Here is a 20,984-nt window from a genome sequence, read left to right on the forward strand (position 1 = left end):
ATTCTGTTTTGTTTTGGTTTTTTTCAGGCTTATTCTGTTCATTTTTGGAAGTGAAATATTATTAAGTGCAGAGATTCTTTCATGAGCTGTGTCTATTCTACATATAAGCACATCAAAGGTATTCTTCAGTTCTGTTACAATGTTTTTCATCTCTAGCATTTCTGTAGATTCTTTCGTGTGACTTCCATCTTTCTGCTTACAATATCCATCTGTTTTGCATGTTGTCTACTTTATCCATTAGAGCTCTTAAGCATGTTAATAATAGCTATTTTAAATTCCCTATGTGATAATTCCAAAATTCTTGCCATATCTGAACCTACTTCTGATATTTTCTCTGTCTCTTAAAACTATGCTCTTTGCCTTTTAGTATGCCTTCTAATTTTTTCTTGAAAGCAGGGCATGATGTACTGGGTAAAAGGAACTGCTGTGAATAGGCCTTTAGTAATGTAGTGGTAACATGTGGGGAGATGGGAAATGTTCTATAGACCTATAATTAGATCTCAGTCTTTTATTGAGTTGGTTTTTCTAAATTGTGATCTCTACAAGTAGTTCTCAGTTTCCTTTCTTCCCTTTTAGGTGGGACAGGATGGGTTAAGGGGACTGGAATTGGCTATTTCCCTTTGCCCACGTGGAAGGTTACAGGGTGCTGGCGTTAGGTATTTCCCTATCCCTGGGTGAGTTAGCCTTTGACAATAATTCATTGAACTTTCAAAAGTAGAGAACAGAATTGAGGCCACTAGAGGTAGGGAGGGGAATGGGTAGTAAGAAATCAGTAAAGGGTCACAAAAAATGATTACATTGTATAATGCTGAATATACTAATTATCCTGATTTGAGAATCATATATTGCACACAGGTATTGATATTGATCACTGTACCTCACAGATATGTATAATCAATTATGTTTCAATAAATTTTTTTAAATGAAAGAAAAAGCCACAAAATAAAGAAACCCTATCACGTTAGGCTATGGTTAAATAGTTTATCCTGTGAGTGGACGTTGTTAAGACCAGAGTGCTCTGGCTTACGTGAAAACGATTTCTTTCCCTTTCACCCTGCAGAAGCACAGTGGGATTTATCTCCAATATATACTATGAGAACCAGGTAGAACTCTAGGAAGTGAAACTCGCAACAGTGTAGAAGCCACCGTGGCGCAGGGTTCTCCTGCAGTTTTTAACTCTCAGCCTTGTCTACACTGGAGACTTGCCTCCAGTAATTCCTCAAGTACAGTTTTGGCTTTAATATCCCCAGATTATTTACTGTGTAGGTTTCTGCTTTGGAAAGTTGTGATTCTCTGTAGTCACTTGTCTGTCTCTCCAATTTGGATGGCAGCAATTTGGTCTTTGACCTAACTTCTCTTATGAATATAAGAATTTTTCATTTTTCAGTTTATTCACGTTATTAGGATGGAGTGGTGACTTCTAGCTTTTTACATGCTGAATTGGACTTCGTTAAAATTATTTTTTAATTACTTTTTAAAAAATATTCCATTTTTACATTTTTATAAACTAAGAACATAATTTGGTGATAACTCTATATCAGGAATAGAGACCTTGCTTATTCATATTTCTTTAAAGAAATGCCTTGTGTGGATGTGCTATCATCTTTATCCAGTCTCTTTCACATAGACGTTGAGGCTGTTGACTTCATAGCAATTCATCAAATAATCGTTGCATACATAAGCACATATTCTTAGTGTCAGTAAGGAAAATAGAGTATTTTGGTCAGGCTCCCTCGCCTCGGGTCTGCTGGGTGTGGTGCATCACACCCTTTGTAAACAAGTTGTGTGGGAGTAGAGTTAGTGCACATGCATGCCCATGTATCCTTTTGCTTGTTGTTATTTTTGTGTGCTCTTCGGCATGTGAGGTGGCAGCTCTGAACTACTGGTCCACAGAGCTCATGTCTAAAAATAAAGCCTATTATTTCTTCACCCGGGGCTCCAAGACTGTTTCCTGCTGCCTAGCTCATAGACCTGCATGTGAAGGGTTTGTGACCCAGTCTGGACAATGCGCTCGAGGGGTCTGAACTCCAGCCCTAGCTCTACAGTGTCCATTGAAACTGGGAAATTATCTGTAATTTTTATTTTATTATTTTATTAAGTTCATTTATTTATTAATATTATTTTTTACATTCTATGATGTTGTTGCAGAGCAGATGGGGGAGGGGGAGAAGAGGGTGGGGAAGTAAATAGGGTGGGAGAAGGAGGAAGGAGGAGGGATAGGGTTGAGGTCTGTGGTGCCCCCTCATTCCTGCATGGGAGACCAGAGGGCTTCCAGGAAGGTGGCTTGGTCATTGCTGGGCTGGGTGCAGATATCAGGGGGGCATGGCTGAAGCCCTAGCTCACCACCACCCCAGCTCAGGAGAGCTCAGTGTGCTTCCTACAGTTGCTCAGTGGTCATCGCTGGGCTTTTTGCAGGTGTCAGGGGGCATGGCTGGGACCCACAGCCCTTCCCTCTTCCTGGCTTGGTAGCCCAGGGTACTACCAGTCCTTCTATGTTTTATAGTTGTTCTCTGGTGATGTGAGATCTTAACTAGTTAATATCAAAGTTTGTCTCTTATCTGTGAGTATTTTGTTTTTTCTTTCAATTCTATGTCAGATTATTTGCTGTTCCTACTACTTAAATTCTGCACTGGAACTAATTTGTTGTCCTTTGCTTATTTCTAAAATGGGGGAACTTCCAGTTGGGATCAGCACCTGAGATCTATGGTTGAGCTATATTGTCGCTTTGCTGCTGATTCCTGGGGAAGGATTTTTGTGCAGCTAGGGTTTTGATGGTTGACTTTATAGGTACTTCTAGTCCCGTGACATCCAGTGCACCTGGGTTATATAGACACTCTGGTCTGGACCTGAGTCTTTTCAGCAAATTGCACCCCCTGCAGTTCTGTATTCCTGACCAGTCTCTACTGAGTGGTCCTGCACTGACTGGAGGGCAGATCAGCTGTCCTTGCTGCACTGCAGTGTGCCCCTGTTGGGCCCATCTCCCCCATCACCTGTGCTCCCAACACTTCTCATGGGAGAGGCCATGTGATGGTCCCTTGCAATGACTTATCGGCCTCTGAGTGGCTCCTTTTTTCAGTTGTTGTGGCTCCTTGCTCCTATTTGGGTCTACGGGAACCCTGTTAGTGGTCTTGCTGGCCTGGGGGCCACCAAGGCCCTCTTCTTCCCTGCTGCCTGCAAGCAACTTCATCTGAAGGGCACAGCTGTGGCTTTTGCTGGCTCCTGCTGCATGCACTCAGCAGCTCCAGCCTTGAAGTGGCCAGGGCTCCAAAAGGTCAGAGCGGTTCTCCCTTTCTCTCATCATGGCTCCTCCCACCTTCATGCATTCTGTAGGTCTCTCCTCCTCTTCCCCTGATCTTTAGCGAACCCAGCTTGGCTGTTGTTGCTTTTTAATTGTTGTAAATTGTTTGATTTGTGGGAGAGAGTGATGCTGGTGACTGTCTTTTCTGCCATCTTGACCAGAAGCCTATGTGTCTTTTTTTTAGCACAGAAAATTACTAGACAAGATTATGGTAATGCTCTTTATTGTTCCTGTATCCATTCCTGTGACTGAAATTAAAATCAGCATCCTCTAGAAATTGATATAATGGGTTCTGCTAACTTGCAAGTAGGGAATTATCTTCCTCCTTAAGACAGGATTTGGAATACTGGGGAATTTCTTTCTCCTTCATCTTTATAACATCATTCTCAGTGGTCACAAGGTAAGCCCCACAGACTTCATTCTCAATTAGCTAGTCTTTCAACTCAATGGTGCTTTTCTCTGAAGTGATCCCTCAGACTACAGCATCTTTTGGATGGAAATATTTCCTGGCTTATGCCGTATATAAACTTGTCTTTTATTTTCACAGAGTGGCAGGGGGCTTCTCTCAGCACCTCCTGAGTGTTTTCCAGATCATTAAGCTTTGCACCAATTATTCTAGCGGGTTGGAGTTCACAATGAGATTTCCAAAGTATACTGGTTTCTGGATGTTTCCTTTTTTGGATTCTTCATCTCTTTTTAAATACAGTGGGTTTTTAAAAATGACCGAGTCATCAAATAGTAGTAACATAAGTGTAATGAGAAGAAAATTGGGCGAGTACTCTGTCTCTATTCTAGAGAAATTTATAGGTGAACTACATACAGTCATGTTTTCTTCCTTTGATACTATAAGTTTGGGTCTCATGGTCTGGGCCAGTGGCTCCATGATCCTTGTCCTTCAGAGACATAAGCAGCAAATCCAACACATTCACAAGAGACAGTCCTAATTCTGATCAGCTCCGATGTCTCCTTTTACTGTCTCTCCTCCATTTTGACTCCCTGCATTACCTTTGTAAATCCAGGTCAGTGCCTTGTGCTCACATCTGTTCTTATGGCTTCATGTTTTCCAAAATTCAGTCCCTTTGTGTTCATCAGAGTGACACTGAGACTCAATACCTTTGCTGCGGGGAATAAAAGTATCTTTCTTTAATAACTTTTATACTAGATGCCTAACCTGGCTATGTAGCCAAAAGATTCTCCAGTGAAAACAACTGTTCTTTAATAATTTTTGGTGACTAGTAAGTGCCAGGTACTCTGTTAAGATATCCTGTATTTAAGAGATCTGAGATAACTTCCCTCAATTTCTCATTTTGTACCCTTCACATAAGCATTGCATTAATAATTACAAAAAGATTATTTAGTCTAAGTTTGTTATGTTCTTCAATGGTGATATTCAGAGTTTTTCTAGATAATATAATTAAGGAAATTTACCATGTTTGAGGATTCAGAAAAGAAAAAGTCATTATGCTGTTGGCTTTCATGAAGATCCAGAATTGTCCCTGATCTGAACTTGGCTTCCCTGGTGCACAGCTCCTGTGGGTGGACAGCTTTCCCAGCACCAGGGTACTGCAGAGTACATGGCTTCTCCACTCTCGCCTTTGGGCAGCTAATCTGATGGCTGCTTCCTGAAGTTCATGATAGTCATCAACACCTAATGGCCTGTAGGTTCCCCTCAGCACCCTCCTTCAGACATGTTTGTAACAGTGTGCCTCCAGTGTGTTGCCTCCCTATGATCTGCTTTCCCTGGTACCCTAGACGGAGTATTTCTGTCATGTTCCAGAGAGCAGATTTCAGCAAGTTCTGCCATTGCAGCACCACGTTGGCTTCTCTGCTACTTAATAAGCCCAGGTTTGTCTTCTTTTTTCTTTTCTTTCTTTCTTTTTCTTTTTTTGGCAACTGGCTGGTACAGGGACCGGAACTCTTGACCTTCAGCCTTGTCTTCTTTACCAAGGTCTGGACCTCAGCTGGGGACACTGAGGTTTTTCTATGGATTCTCTATATCAGTCCTTGGATTAGTGCTATTTTTATATTATAGTGTATTACTACACTGTATCAAAGCATAACATATTATGTGTCATATATTTTGTTATTATTTTATTTATGCTATGTTAATATTGTATTATTCTCATATATTATACTATAATAATTTTATTATATCTACTAATATACTATGTGTTTTATCTCTGATTCCTATATTTTTATAAATAGTAATCAGCATCATCTCAGATACTAATACAAAACACACAGACTCAGGCTCATATTTTGCAAGGTGAATATTCTAGGTCAGTGGTTCTTAATTTTTGGTGTTTGTACACATAACCTGAAGAAATAAAGACTACATAGGCTTAGGCTCACTGCAATAAGAGAGGCTTGGAATACATACTTTTAAAGTTGTCATCACATTATTCTGTTTCACCCAGAGCCTGGGAACTCTAACTGTGGGGCACTCGCTGTGTAATCTCATGCTCAGTTTTGAACCACGGATTGTAAATATCCACAACCTGAAAACCTCCTCCAATTCCAGGAGGAATTCCATTTCACTCAGTGATGCCAAAGCCACAAAAGACGGCAAATGCCACACAGTAGATATCTCAGCCTCCTTCCATGTTTCTGACTAAATAAATCATCTGAGACAGGGAGGCATATTGGGGGCATTGTGCCTCACAAGTGCATACCAAAAGATTCCTCTACTAGAACTTATCCCAACCAGATGTTTCAGATTACTCTAGAAAAAAAATTCCACTATGCTATTTTCTTGTAGCTTTTACCCCAAGCTCAGGGTTTGTTTTTTTAAAGTGAACTAACAATAAAGCAGCCAAGAAAGAAAGTTGGCATGTTTTCTATATCCCTGCATGATTCCACTCTGTGCCCTTTATAGGACAAATTTTATTAGTGAATAGAGCACCAATGTCCTAAGAAATCCATTGTAGGCTGCGAATTATTTTATGTGCTATGCATGTAGATTTAAAATAGTTTTGTGCCTTCCTTGGGATAAGTAAGAAAATAATCATTCAAGTCATTTTCTGTAGGAATTAAGTTTCTTGTAGATCCCAATTTGAGAAAGGCTGTTCTATCAAATGAATGTATATGAGGGTACTTCAAAAGTTCATGGAAATATTCGTATTATCTTTCAATTCTATTTTCCAGGAACTTTTTGAAGTACCCATGTATATTCCCATTAACTTATTCAGAAAAATTATGATCTTCATTGTAAATTGATTTTTGGCATCATGTGTGTAAGTTTTTGGTAAATATTCAATGGTGTAAGACCTAGATGTATGTGTATCTTCTGAATGTTATGTTATTAATGTCATTTATAGTCAGCTTATTAATTTTGTCTGCTTTATTTATTGTTTTATGATAGGATGTGTTGAAATCTACAAGAGGTAGTAATTTATTTATATCTACCCATGATCCTTTGAGTTTTTTCTTCAAATATTTTAAATATGTATTTTGTTGTTGTTTTTTATGTTGGGGTTTTTTTGTTTGTTTGTTTGTTTGGCAGCTGGCTGTTAAGTTGAATATGTATTTTAAGTGCAGATAGCTTTTCATTCTCTATGTCCCCCATATGAGAGTAGACCACTATTGACACGACATATCGACATGGTTTTCTGTTTCTATAGGAAAAATGACACAATCCAGAATTTTTAAAATATTATTTAAGTATGTTTTTTAAAACACTATTTTCAACTTTTCTTCATTTTTTAAAAGTGTTTCCCAAATGGATAATGCATAGTTGAATTTTCCTTTTTTTATCCAATCAGAGATTTTTTGGTCTTTAAAATAATTTAATGACATATGCCTTATTTTTTTGTATTAATTGTTATTTTTCTTTTTCCTTATTTCATTTATAACATATGTGTTTTTTCTGTTATTTTTTCATAACCCGCATCAATCCTTCCACTTCTGCATTACAATTTACATCTATTATTATACATGTCCTTGTAATGTAAGCTGCATATTTATATATACCCCAATAATTTTGTCCTTCTATATATTCAACATTTCACATGCATACAGAAAATTGCATAAAACTTATGTGTGAAATTTTTAGTTTTATGTAAATTTAATATCTGTTCAACTACAGCCCAGGTCAATAAATGGGATATTTATAGCACCCCAGTTGCTTTGTGTTTATTCATTCAAATAAAATTATCCCAACCACAAAAGCCAATGTAGTGTTCCCTGTGGGTAATACTGACCAGCAGAGTTTAGCTTTTTCTCTTTTGAAACTTTACGTTAATTAAATCATATGACAAGAATTATTTCTATTGCTACACTTTCACAATAGCTATTTGTGATTTTCACCATATTTTTGCACATATATCGAGTTCATTTTTATTTTTATATATTATTCATGATATGAGTTTTTGAATAGAATATACTCATACACTGGCCTTTCAAAGGCTCTCTTTGTTTCTTTCCCAATGATTTGGGACAATGTAAGCATTTTGTAAGCAAAATCCCAATGATTTTGGCAAATGTAAGCATGGCTACTATAGACATACCTTCCATGTTTTTGATATTCATAAACACCTGTTTTTCTAGAATTTTTTTCCCCAAGAAGGCACAAGTTTAAATTTACTGTGGAATCCCAAAATTTCTTCAAAATGATTTTGTCCATCTGTGCACCTACTAGTAGTTTATGATATTTACTACTTCTTAAGGTGTTACCGACATTCAGCAATAGCTGGCTCATTTAGTATCCCAATTGGATGAATGTTGTCTTAGTTTGTGTTTTCTTGATACCACTAAGGATAAAGGTTTTTTTTTATTGTTGTTTGTTGGTCTTTTGGAATTCTTCTTATCTACAAAGGAGTTTTGTACTCTTTTTAGATAATTTCTATCTCATTAGTTTGTAGACTTCTTTTTTTGTTTAAAGTAAAGAAAATTTTAATTCACTTCTCCTAGTTTATCACAGTACAAATAAATAAAATTAAGCATTGGGCAGCTCTCGATAGCATAATTAGTGTGCGAGTCTATTTAACATATGCCAAATTAGTCCTCTAATTTTGTGGAAATTTTTATTAAGTTTATGATTTTAAAATAATAATACTTATTATTTACATACAGTTATAGATTACTCCAATGTCCTGTCATAAATAAATAAAATAAGATCAACCTTAAAGAAATATAAGTTGCTGGATATAATTGGTACAATTTCTAAAGTGATACAAAATTATAAATTAGTTTATATAAATTTTGGGAAGTTCAGTTTGGAGCTTTATGTTTTGTTCAAACATTTGTGGGAAATCAAAACAATTTAGCAAATTGAAATAAAAACCTAAATGCTTTCATATTGATAATTAGGTCTTTTCCTCCTTCTTTCCTTCCTTCCTTCCTTCCTTCCTTCCTTCCTTCCTTCCTTCCTTCCTTCCTTCCTTCTTCCTTTTTTGGCAGCTGGTGGGTATGGAGATTTGAGCCCTGGAACTTGGTGTTATAAGTTATTGATAATTAGGTTTTGGAACTTTCAGAATCTGCTTTATTTTCTTCAAGTGTGTTATAGTCTGGCCGTAATGCAGTAACAGTTTTCTAACTTACACTTAGTCATAACGACTTAAAAACTCGACAAAACACATGAAGCAACTACTTTCAGAACAGGACAGAAGACAGCACAGGCATGTAACTTAACTGTGAAGGTGGGACCACACAGTACGGGAGGTCTCATCCTCCCATCCTTCTCCCCGGGCACTTTCCAAACCTGCATAGGCAAGTAGAGCCCAGACAGCAGAGGGTGGAGGCAGCCAAGATCAGAGCCCAGTGGTGAGGGGGCGACAGGAATTCCTGCGGCTGCATTTTCTCATAAAGTTGGGGAAGGGTTGGCGGCTACCAGGGCGATCTGAAGCCTCAGGCCAGCTTCCCCGGACTGCCTACCCTACAGGCAAAGAGATCACTCTTGCATCAGAGATCAGGCCACCTGCCACTGAATCCTATCTTCTTCCACTATAGTCAGCACCCTCACTCCTGGACTCAGAGACAGAGTCCCCACTTCTCACTGCAGATGCTGTGGCACCTGAACAGTGCCGGACCCAAGTGTCAGAACAATCTTTGGGACCGGCTTACATGGCCAGACACAGCAGAGAAGATGAGGCTCTCATTGCGGCCTCCTCGACTCTTCAGAAGGCACCCATGCCTAACTCAACCCCAACCCTCATGATGGGACAGATCTGAATCCCAATGCCTGGAACAATGTTGCCATGCTCCCCAACTTCTTAACAACAATAACTAGTCATATGGATCTTGTCCTGGCAGACCATGAGCACTAAGAAACCAACCTAGGACCAATCCTGGGCATCTATAAGGAGTTTTCTGTGGCCTTGGAATGAGGTCTTTGCAGGAACTGAGGGGAGATCGGTAGGCCTATCCTGGCTCCTGCCCCCTGTAGCTGGCCAGCCATGGAGCATGCAGATAATGAAAAAGAGGCAATTTGAGGTCTACAAAGCATGGAGGGAAGAAGGTATCAAGTGTAAAATAAGGAAATATGTTTAGGATGTCCAAGATATACTGTTAAATGATAAAGCAAAGTGCAGATCTATATACAAAGTATGACTTTATTTTTACCGAGACAAACAGTTTGTACAGGAACAAATTTAAACACATAGATATACACACAACCCAACACACACACGTGAATACACAATACTAAAAGGATAATTCCATATAGTAAATCTCAGCTTCTCTGTTTATTTTTACAATCACAGTTACTCCAAATGTTTGCTTTAAATCTCTCTCCATGCTAGTATTTTCAGTGTTTTCCAGTATGAAGAAGAATCACATCTTGGAGAAAATTTTTCAAAATGACCATTGCAGTCATGTGCTGAGCTTAATTCTGTCTCTTCTCAGATATAACTGCTAAAACTTGTCTGAGATCGTAACTTTTTCACTGTCCGCTGATGTTCCCCAGAGACATTTCTACCACTGCTTTTCAATTACTACATAATGATTGTTAATAGCTTTCTGTAATTTGCGTTTTCCAGTTGTTTTTCCATGATAAAACCAGTTTCCCACAGAGTTCAGTACCAACAATTACAAGAGACATGATAATCACTTTTCAGTAGAGATGAAATCATGGATTTAAGGTACTTGATGTATCTCAGTATTGAAGCACTCTGCATGCATGCTCCACCTTTGAACCCTGCAGCCATTGCCCTGTACCACGATAGCACTTATTCTGTTGTTGTCTTTTTGACATTGATATCAGATCCTTAAAGAAATCTGCAAATAGGGGATATTAAATAGATAAAAGGATTGTTAATGATTTGGACACAATAATTAACCACACAGTAAAGAGAACTGTTTTATGTGGGAACCATAGACAGAGATCCATCTTTGGCTCCTCCTTCAAGCGTGGTCCAATGTCCCTCCTCTGTCATACTTGTTATCGCTCTATCTGACATTTTTTTTCTCTTCTCTATAACCAGACATACACAGACTGAGAAAAAAAGTGACTCTAAGGCTTGAGAGTGCATGCATTCGAACTATGATACAATGTTTATTAGCTTCAGCTTCCAGTGCAGACATTTTGTGTCTGAATGACTCTGTGGAATGGACTTGTGGCTTTTGAGAGCATCTCGAATTATATTTTTAGCTTCTGGAAACAAGCCGAGTTGTTCATGGATTCTGAAATAATGTCTCCAAACACTTGGGTGATCGGCTATACACAGCACTCCCCACAAACGTGAGCAAGGCCCCTCCTAAGGAGGAAAGCCCCTCTGCATCTGGACCTGGCGTTTCTTGGTGCTGGAGCCTGCCTTCTCTGCTGAAAGTGGGTGGGGAGCGCCCTTCCCCGCGGGCTGTGGCTCTGTGGTAACTACACTACCCAGAATGGCCTGCGCGGGGCGACAACGACGATGAGCCAATGAAGTCTCGGAAAAGTGGCGTTTCCGTAAGTGCGTGTAACGTCGAGGCAAGACTTCCGGCGTCCTCCTTGTGGCGGTCCTTTTGGGTTTTCTTGCGTGTGTTCACCCGGTTAGGGACTCCAAAGGACTGCATCGGGACCAAGGTGAAAGTACTGAGAGGTCGAAGGATTTTACAAGCTTTGTAGAGTTTTGAGTAAAGGAGAAGCACGATCTTTGTTAGGGTTTTCAGAGTTTCCCAAAGGCTGTTCACAGGAAGAACAGAGTGGGGGGAAATGATGAGGACATTGAGGCACTAAGAAATTGAATCCTTGACCAAGGTCACATAGCTGGTAAGAAGTAATGTTGGACACTTGAGACACAGAGGCAGGACAGACAGCTGGAGGTCACCTGACTCCAAGACCAAGAAAGGGTACAGTGAGGCCTGAGCCCGTCAAATCTCACCATAGACACATTCCTGAAAGGCACACATTCTCATGGCTGCAGAAGCGCTTATGGAACTCAAACAGGGAAGGGGAAAGTGTTCCATTCCCTCTCTGCCCCTGACCTCTACCCAGAGTTCTTTGGATTGTGGTGTCATGGGACTCAAATGCAAGATCTCCAGTTCTTTGATCTGGGGACCCTGAAGAAACCCCAAACCCAGGATCCTAAGACCTTGACACAGGTTATAGAGAGGTGTTCTCATTTCTGTCAAATGATATAAACATACATATGTAAACACATGGGGACGGTTACCCTGGGAGCTGGTACCAGGATGTGCAAATGCTTTGAGTTAAAACTGATCAGATGGGGAGTTGATGGTACCAGGGTTTTAACAGACCCCATCTGGCTGCAGAATGGAGAACAGACTGTGGGGTTGAGGGCAGAGGAAGGAAGATCAAGTGGAAACTATTGACATTGTCCTGGTGAAGGTTCATGGACGAGTCATGACTTAAGAGATATGGTTGGATTCTGGATTCATGTTTTTTAAACAGGCAACTAGATTTTCTAACATGGATGATGAGGGCATGATAGAGGGGAATCAGGTATGGCCCCAGGGTTGTTGATCTTAGCAGCTTTAGCAATGGAAGCTGTACAAAATGAGACAAGTGAGTTAGTGGTAGGTATAATATTCACTGGGGATACCATGATGTTGGTTTTGGCCATGCTAGAGTCTGAGATGTTTCAGAGACCACTAAGTAGAGGCAACAAATGGGCAACTGGACACACAGGTTGGGATATCTGGGGAGAGACTGAGATTGGAGACATCCAATATATGGCAGCTATTGTATGGACCAAGGTGAGTGACCCCTGGGTTGCATTTAGGAGGGGCAACCTTCTGATTATGGTGGTAAAGCTATTAGGGACCAGGAAGGAGAAGTTGGAGCCTGAGGACTGGCTCTTTTGCTTGGGTACCTGGGTGAGTTATAGGGCTTTATAAATAGGTGAGGTAGGTAAGTAGTCATGAAAGGAGAATGTATTGGACAGCATAGTTTGACAGGTGGCATAGGCTTCCAAGGAAAGAATGGACATGAAATTGATGCAGAACCATGAGAGTAGTTGATGGAACATAACACTCAGGCTGGACCTGATGCTTATTCATCACTCGGTGGACTCAGTAAGATTTGGAGACAGACAACTTTGGTGGGGACTAGGGTGTTTCATTAGCCTAGTGGATACAGTCAAGGGCAGATATGGTTGTCTATGAGTCAATAGGTTTGTGGTGGGCTACCAACATGGCTGGGCTTTCAATGGTATTAGGAGGACAGAGGAAGGTTGTAATTGCTGATAGCATAGGAAGTGCAGCACAAAAGTGAAATAGGGCCATGGTTATCTGTTGTTCTGTCTGGCTATGGAGACATGCACAGAGGCCTTCATAGAATGACCTGGGGCTACTGCTGCTATTGGGAACTGTGGGAATTCTGTGGTAACATTGGATTTTGTTTGAATTTGCCTAGCATACTCTGAAGGCAATCATCCATGGTGTGGTGTAAGGCCTAAAATTAAGGCCCAATATGATGTGCTACCTTGACTTCTGGTGATACCCAGATGACCTGAAATGGCTCGAGTGCAAACCCCCTTCCATCTCTGATCTCTTGGATAATGTATCCTATCATAACAACCCTATTTATCAATGGGACCAGATGGAGTTCCTGGTTATTATTCCTTTGTAGGGGGTTTCAGTTCCATCCCAACCCACACAGGATTTCAAACAAGTCAGTTGCATCCTCCCAAGGGAATGAGGGGGCATCACACCCTCTTGATCCTACAAAGCTTGCATACCACAGTCTCTGGTCGTTTCATCCATATGAGTGTACTTTGAAAAATACATGAAACAACAGAGTTAAAAGATAATACAAATCTTTCCATGAACTGTTTGAAGTACTCTCATAGTGTAACCCCTATGCAGCCCTCGGTGGTGGTGAGTGGTGTCCTCCTCTTCCAGGCTGTGAGCATATTTAATTAATCAACTGCTGTTCATGGCATCTGTTCAGTGTCAGGTGTTGTGTGGTCAGCCATTACTGTAACCATATGACAGGAATCCCACCCTCACCAGTGAAGTGAAAAGGAGGGAATTAAAGTACTTTAACTTGTGGGGAGACTAGAGAGAGGCCTATGGTGCAGGGTAGTGAGGTGGTGGTGGCTGTGTGCATGTGTCTGTGATGCCTGGAGTTCTGAGGGATGTACAGTCTAAAGAAAGATTTGTATTTATTTATTTTTTTTTTCCTTTTTGTCTTTTTTCGTGACTGGCAACGGATCGCAACCCTCAGTGTCATGCCCGTACTGGACCGGGACCAGCAAAGGGATCGCAACCCTCGGTGTTGCACCCGCACCTCACTCAGCCAGTGAGCAGCCGGTCTGTATGTGGGATCCGAACCCTCTGCGGGAGCGCCGCCGCACTCCCAAGCGGTGCACTGTAGCAGTGCGCCACCGGCCCGGCCCAGAAAGATTTGTATTTAGAGAGTGACTATGTCTGATGTCCCTCAGACATTGCACTGGATTTTACATGATCTTGTCCATACCAGGGAATTTCCTGTCAGGAGGGCTTGGATCCTTTTATGTCAGGACCACAGCATAGATATCCATTTGTCCACCTGCTTTTTCTTGCTCATGACTGTACACCGTGATCAATGGGCCATGAAGACAGTGGTACCAATGGGCCTAGTTTATTCTCTGGGTTGGGGACTTTAGGTGGAGGATGGGGAATGGCACATGTGTGGGGGAGATGGGTTTGAGTCCTCAAGAAAAAGGGATGTTTGGTTTCTTCTGTCACCATCATAACAGGAGAGTGTGACCTTGAAGACGTGGCTGTGAAATTTTCCCAGGAGGAATGGAGTCTCCTTAATTATTCTCAGAGATGCCTGCGTTGTGACGTGATATTGGAGAACATGGCACTTATATCCTCTCTGGGTAAGGCCCTCACACTCACTCCTGTTACCTGAGCTAGTCTCTGCCCTTCCCCTTCATCCACATTGGCAAGGCTATCTTTCTCACATCAGGACCACAGACACAGCTTTCTCCCTCTGTTTTCTGGTAAGTCCTGTGGTTGGTAGGACTGAGATATGCCTAGTGTCATCTCCTCTCCTTAAGCAGATGCAAAGCTGCTTCTCTGCAGACTCGCAAGCAAGGATTCAGGCTCAGGAGTCTTACAGTCACTCATCTTGCTTACCCTCTGGTGTCTGGGTGACTTTATCCAAGGCTCCTATGTGCCCTGGGTTCTATTTTCTTCCTCTATCTGACATTTCTTCATGCCTGCCTGTGCCCAGAATTGCCATCGCTGACATGGTCACTACTCCCATGGCCCACAGGCTGTGCCTGCAAGACCTTCCTTCAAAATTCTCTTTGTAACGTTTAGTTTTCTTTCCTGTGAGCTATCATGAGCTGAGTTATTCTGTCAGTGCTGGCTGTTTATCTGTCCTTTCCTTCCCTTAGTACTTACATAATCCAGGTCCCACATATTTGCTCACCTTGGTAGTGGGATGGAAAGCCCTTAGTGGTCCAGAAGATGCATATGAATCTATCCTCAGCAAGATGGGCTCAGAAGGAACCTGGCCCTGATGAGTGTCACCCTGGGGGAGGGTATGACATCAGGGTTTATTCAAATCATACCCAAAACCTATTCTATTTGACTAGTATTTTTGGTGCCTATACCAGTAGCTATGCACTATTTCTGTCTTTTCTTCCCCATTCTTGAGAGTTTGCCAACTTTTCAGTTCTACACCTTGTCACTTCTATGTCATACTAAGCCTGGGACTAATCTATACATCTGTAGACTCCACATCTCTCTCATTTTTCTCGTTGCTTCATCTGCAGTGGTCTCCAATATTGGCATATGTGTTTTGTATTATTAAGCATGTATCCATTCTTAAACAGTCCCTGAACACCAGCTGCTGTGTTGCAGTCGTGTTTTCTTGGGCTAGGACATATACCTGTATATAGCACTCACATGTCATGAGCAGAGTAGGTCCTGTAGACAAATTGCTTGCAGAAGAATGAGTTGTAGACCTGGCCTCTACTCCCTGTGTTGCATCATTTGGTTGCGCCATATATCATGGGGATTTCTATATTTTGTGATTTTTATAGCCCAGTAATGCTAAGCAGCCCCATCTTCAAAATTATCTTAACTTTCTGTTCTTGCAAAGAATTTCATGGACTAGTTCTTGGGTTTGTCAGACACACTTATGGGTGGACAACACCCTCCCAACAAAGTGAACATGCACTTTACCAGCACTTCCTTGCTTTCAGGTTGTTGGCATCAAGCTGAAGATCAGCAGGTACCTTCTATGCAGAGAATTTCTATATAAAGAGTTTCTCAGGTCAGGTCTGTCTGTGAGGGAGGGCCACCCCTGTGAAACACATGTCCTGATCTTCAGAGACATTTTACACGTGGGATAACCAGGGAACACATCATGGGCAGAAATTGTACAGGTGTGGGGCATGTGGGAAACAATTGTATGTCAAGCAAACCTTCATCCTCACCAGAATCAGCACATTGGAGAGAAACCCTACGGAAGCAATGTGGGAAGAGCTTTGTTTGTGAAGAACTGTAAGTTCCTTGTGTCAGGGAAGCCATTTATCTTCAGCAAGATTGGGAAGGACTTTTGGGCCAGCTGGAGATTTTGGCAGCAAGAGGCCCCTCACATTGGGGATAAGTCAGATAGTGAAAGTAAATATGGGCCACTCCTTCAGGAAGGGAAACCTCATTATAGGTGGGGAAGCACAAAAGCCTTCAGCCCCAAACTTAACACTTGTTCAGTACCAGAGATTCCTCACTAGAGTAATATGTTACAGGTGCAATGAATGTGGGAAATCCTTTAGCAAAAATGACAACCTTGGTAACCATCAGAGAGTTCCCACTGGAGAAAGTCCTTATGAATGTAGGGAATGTGGGAAATCTTTAGGACCAATTGCCACTTCATTGTACACCAGAGAATTCGCACTTGAGGAAGACTGTATAAATGCAATAAATGTGGGAAACCATTTTGCAAAAGCTCAGCACTCAGTCAACATCAGAGAATTCACACCGTACAAAAGCCTTATGAGTGCAGTGAATGTGGGAAATCATTTGCTGAAAACTCCAGTCTCATTAAATGTAGGAGAATTCACACCGGAGAAAGGCCTTATGAGTGCCTCTCATTGAACACCAGAGAGTTCACACTGGAGAAAGGACATATGAATGCAATGGACATGGGAAATCATTTCCCCAAAGGTGTGTGCTCCTTTGACATCAGATACTTCACAGCAGGCAAAAACCTTATAAATGCAGTGAATGTGGGAAATCCTTTGCTGCAGACTCCAACCTCATTCAACACAGGAGAGCTGACTCTGGAGAAAGGCCATATGAGTGGAGCAAATGTGGAAAGACATTTTGTCAAAGCTTTTTACTCCTTCAACATCAGAGAGTTCACAATAGAGAAAGGCTGTGTGAGTGCTGTGAATGTGGAAAATCCTTTGATAAAAACTTGACTCATTAAACACAGGAAAGTTCACACAGGAGAAAGGCATTGTGAGTGTAGAGAATGTGGGAAATCTTTTAGCAAATAGTGCAACCTCGTTCAACACCTCTGAGCTCACAATGGCAAAAATTCACATGAAAGTAGGGAATATGGGAAATTATTTGGCAGCAAGTCCCACCTGATTGTACATCAATGGATTCATACTGGAAGAAAGCTATATGAATGCAACTAATGTGGGAAATCATTTTGCCAAAACTCTCTGCTCTTTTGACATCAGGGACTTCACAGTGCACAAAAGCCTTATGAGTTCAGTGAATGTGGGAAATCATTTGCGGCAAACTTCAGGCTCATTCAACACAGAAGAGTTCACCCTGGGTAAAAGGCCTTATAAGTGCAGTGAATGTGGGAAATCATTTGCTCTAAACTTCAGACTCATTCAACACAGGCGAGTTCACACTGGAGAAAGGCCGTATGAATGCAGTGAATGTGAGAAATCACTTCACCAAAGCTCTTGGCTCCTTCAACATAGGAGAGTTCACACCAGAGACAGGCCTTATAAGTGAAGTGAGTTTGGGAAATTCTTTAGCCAAATCTTTGTGCTCCTTCAAGATTAGAGAGTTCACACTGTAGTAAGGCCTTATGAGCGTGACAATATGGGAAATTCTTTTGCTAAAATTAGCTTCACTGCACTCCAGAGAGTTCCGACAGGGGAAGTTGAGTACCATGAATGTGAGAAAGCCTTCAGCCTTATCCCTGAATACCAGAAAGTTCACATGAGGAAAACATTGTAGATGTTCTAGGAATGTGTTATTTCTGGTGCAGTACAACACTGGGAGAGATCTCAGATGAGAATGCCATCTGCCTGAATTGAACCTCAAATATCCAAACACCTGCATACATTTCAGCTATGTGCAAGCTGCATTGCATTTTCAACCTGTCCAGGACCCTTCCCAGACTTATGTCACTGCCAGTTCTGTGGCCAAAGCCATTTCACTTCCATTTGGCAGGTGCCCATGGTGCATCATTCACTGCCCGCCCCTCCATCATATTTGGGAAATAACTACCGTTGTCTCCCATTTGCTGGCAGGATTTGTGAGTAGCCTCAGCACTCATTCCTTTCTCATTTTTTTCTCTAATGAGTTAATCCAAAGACCCAACCCAGTTTCAGCCCATAATACTCTGCTGGTGACTTGAAACAATGGACTATCTTTTTCAGGGATCTTTTTGGTTTCACATGGCTCTTGAGGTGGAGTTTTCCAGCCTCCAAGTAATGAACCTGAGGAAAACCTACCTTCCATTGCTCTGGTTTGTGCTATAATACAGGCCTTATTGTTTATGCTACTTTTGATCTTGGGAGTTGTAATCACTGTAAAGAGTGTTTTTAAAATAACTAGATTCTGGGGCCGGCCCGGTGGCGCACTGGATAGTGCGCCGCTTGGGAAGCGCGGCGGCGCGCGCCGCCCGACGGTTCGGATCCCACATACGGACCGGCTCCCGCTCACTGGCTGAGCGAGGCTCGGGAGCAATACCGAGGTTTGCAATCCCGTTGCCGGTCCCTGGTCCGGTACGGGGGCAACACTGAGGGTTGCGATCCGTTGCCGGACACGGAAAAAAGACAAAAAAAAAATTAAATAAAATAAAATAAAATAACTAGATTCTGGGGCCGGCCCGGTGGCGCACTGGATAGTGCGCCGCTTGGGAAGCGCGGCGGCGCGCGCCGCCCGACGGTTCGGATCCCACATACGGACCGGCTCCCGCTCACTGGCTGAGCGAGGCTCGGGAGCAATACCGAGGTTTGCAATCCCGTTGCCGGTCCCTGGTCCGGTACGGGGGCAACACTGAGGGTTGCGATCCGTTGCCGGACACGGAAAAAAGACAAAAAAAAAATAAAATAAAATAAAATAAAATAAAATAACTAGATTCTGCTACCATGAAGGGGTGAACAGTTTTCACTGGGGTTACTAAACTTTGTGTGCCTCAAAGGGACAGTATAATGACAAAATATAGCTCTCTCTCTAGTTTTGGCCTAGTTTGCATTGCTGCCCAGTGCCTTTAAGAAAAGACATCAGGGCTTTGCAGTCCTTATTTATAGACTGGATACTACAATATTTGTGGGTTCATAGGTCATTTTGAGAGAGGGAAGTTTTTATGACAATCTCAGATATATCTGAGAGCAACATGAAATCATTCTCTTCTTCACAGGTATATTGCATTGTGCTCAGGACTGCTGAGGGAAATCTGTTCCTCAGGCCTAACAACACAGCCATGTGTATTGCTGTCCATAATTTCATAGGGTAACATCACAGGTTGTAAGTTTATAGGGGGAGTCATAATTATTACAGAAATATTGCATTTATATTCAGTGGAGGGAACTGCAACAAAGTGATTGGAATGTGTCTCTTTTAAAAGGGCATCCACGGGCCGAACCCGTGGCTCACTCGGGAGAGTGCAGCGCTTGGAAGCACTGCAGCGCTTGCTGGAAGCGCCGAGGCCGCAGGTTCGGATCCTATATGGGGGGGGGGGCCGGTGCGCTCACTGGCTGAGCACGATGCAGGCGACACCAAGCCAAGGGTTCCGATCCCCTTACCGGTCACAAAAAAAAAGGGGGGGCATCCACAATGATCCCATCACTGTGGCTGTGAACGATGATGTTATAAGCCCATTTCTGTTGCATATAACAGAATACCTGGAACTGGGTAATTTGTAAGAAAACAATTTATTTCTTACAGTTTCAGAGGCTGGGAAGTCCAAAGCCCAGGGAACACATCTGGTGAGGGTCTTCTTTGGTGGTGGCTTTACAGCAATGTAGGGGTCTGACATGGCAGAAAATAGCAGAACAGAGAAAAAGAGACTCTTCATGTGCTCTTCTTTTAAAGCCCTCTGAACCATGCCCCTGACCACCATTATTAATCCATTCACTACAGCATCGTCCTACAATCCAACCACCTCTTCAAGGCCCCATCTCTCAGTTAGCATAATAGGATTTCCCACCATCAACAGTTACAGTGGGGATTAAGCTTCTAATATATGCACTTTGGGGGACATAATTCAGCCAATTCACAGCAGATGTTTAGGTACAGAAACTCTGAGGATCTCTTGAATTTCGAATATTGTATAGCTGAGGTCATTGTCAGAGAAAATAACATAAAGGCTTTGTGGATTCCTGCCACCTGTCTGGGCTGTTCACCTCAAGGCCCTTTCTGCATAGGCAGGAGGAAGAGGATAGGGAGAGGAGAGATCTCTCAGCCTAGCGATGTGGCCTTTGCAACCAGCCAGCATTCCTACAGAATCCAGTGGAAAAGACCTTCATTGCCCATTCATATTTCTTACCACCAGGGCTAGTTGCCTCACCCAGGGCATGAGAAGAGAGATGGTAGAGTCCATACAGTGTTGCCAAACCTATTTTCCAAAACTCAGGAAATTCATATTTTTATTTTGAACCATATTTTTAAAGCTTTAATAAGATATAAATGGCATGCAATAAACTGCAGATATGAGGTTACTTCAATAGGTTCATGGAAAAATAGACTTAAAAGATAATACAAATCTTTCCATGAACTTTTTCAAGTACCCTCATATTTAAACTGTACATTTTGATGTTTTGACATTCATATAAACCCATCAAACCATTATGACATCATGATAATGAACCCACCCATCACCCCATATTTATCTGGTGCCCTTTAATAATTTGTTTCTGGTCTCCCTGCCCTCCAGGTTATCATTAATTTACTCTGCTATATGCTGGATAAGTTTCTATTTTCTGGAATTTTATATGATTGAAATCACAAAATGTTTGGTCTTTTTATGCCCAGTTACCCTCCTGCAGCATATTTATTTTGAGATTCATCAGTGATGATATATGAGTAGTTCATTCTTTTTGTATTCCTGGGAAGT

General features: G+C 41.8%; 1 pseudogene; it reads left to right on the plus strand.

Annotated features, from left to right (window-relative positions):
* Positions 1–11,153: 11,153 nt before the first annotated feature.
* LOC103607755 lies at positions 11,154–17,650 on the plus strand (annotated as a pseudogene).
* The last annotated feature ends 3,334 nt before the right edge of the window (positions 17,651–20,984 follow it).

Source organism: Galeopterus variegatus, unplaced genomic scaffold (genome assembly GCF_000696425.1).
Source record: "Galeopterus variegatus unplaced genomic scaffold, G_variegatus-3.0.2 Scaffold7691, whole genome shotgun sequence".
Lineage (NCBI taxonomy): Eukaryota > Metazoa > Chordata > Mammalia > Dermoptera > Cynocephalidae > Galeopterus > Galeopterus variegatus.